This window comes from Pteropus vampyrus, unplaced genomic scaffold (genome assembly GCF_000151845.1).
Source record: "Pteropus vampyrus isolate Shadow unplaced genomic scaffold, Pvam_2.0 Scaffold454, whole genome shotgun sequence".
Lineage (NCBI taxonomy): Eukaryota > Metazoa > Chordata > Mammalia > Chiroptera > Pteropodidae > Pteropus > Pteropus vampyrus.
The window spans coordinates 240,666-242,127 of NW_011889235.1; positions in this window are offsets into that span (position 1 = coordinate 240,666).

Below are 1,462 nucleotides of genomic sequence, written 5' to 3' on the forward strand. Positions count from 1 at the left end.
GGTCTTAGGTCCCAGGGTCACTCCCTGAGATCTCGCTGGGGCCTCCAAATGTTGTAGCCGCCAGCCCCCGATAGACACACGGACCACCATAAACCAGTGAGTTATAGGAAACATGCTCTTTATTCAGCCAGCTGGGTCTGCCAGGGGTACGCAGACCCCAAATTAAGCAGCCCCGAAATGTAGAGGTACAGGGTTTTTAAGGCCTAAATCCCATTCCTCATTCTGTCTTAAACACAAAGGTCTATTTTTCTCCTATTCAGTACCTGTCAACCCACAGGTCGGTTGTACAAGCGGGGGTACAGAAGCAGAAAGCTTATTGTTGGAATGTAATGTTCCCATGGGTGATATAGCCTATGTTCCTATGGGCGATAGCCTATGTTCCCATGGGTGATAGCCAAGCAGTAATTTTCCAGCCAGCACGTCAGTAATTCATCATTTGCTTTCTGCACATGTTCGTTCCCAGAATTCAGTCTAATAGTCATGAACTTCCAGGCAGGTGCATCATATTATAATGATGGCGTAATGAGGCTGGCGGGTATTTATTGTGCAGGCGCGAGTGACTGGCTGAAACTAGTACCTAATTTTCTGCTCACTTGTTTTTTTCTATGAGTTACTTTTAGCCCCAAAATGCCTTCTGGCTTGCTTAATTGCGGGTGGACCCCTTCTAAAATAGGATGACCTCAGTGTCTTTGCAGGGGGGAACCCAAAACCCCCTATCTAACTTTCATGCCTAACTCTTTTCTAAGAGCTATGAACCTCTTTTTATTATTATGAATATTGAGGGGCAGAAGGTCTCTTCTGCATCTGCTTCCTGCTGAGAAGGGTCATGGTCCCTGCCTGTTGGGGTCTCATGGAGTTCTTTCCCTCTCTGCCTTAGGACATGGTCTTTGGTATTCCACCGAAATGTCTCCTCTGTCCCTAGACAAGGAAAGGAAGATACGAACTAAATCATATACTTATTAATTTTCTATTATTGATTGGCCTATTAAGTGAGTAAAGGGAAACAGTCTTGCTTAATATATTTCTTAAAAAATAAAAAGACCTTTGGCCTAAAGTCCCCTCCCCTCTCGGACTCTAAGGGCCCTGCCTGGCCTAAAGCCATTTCTGCTAACAATGGGACCAATGATCCTTATCAATCGCCAGAGGACTTGAGTCACCAGTTGCAGGGCAATTATCTGGATTTGAGAGAGAGCCTTTTTCCCAAGGAAAGGAGGAAAGAAAAGCCTTAGGTAGGTTTACTAAAAAGATTAAGAGATGGCTGTATCATTTCCTGCTAAAAAGATTAAGAATTTTACAAGTGATATCCTGCATCAAAATCTACCTCAGGGGATTATTGTGGGGTCTTGAGATGCGTGTACCTTGCCAGCCCTGCTCTTGATCCTCATTAAATGGCAATGACAGTAGTGATCACTGTTATCGGTCTCTTATCTGACCCCTTAAAACATTTAAAACAATGACTTAG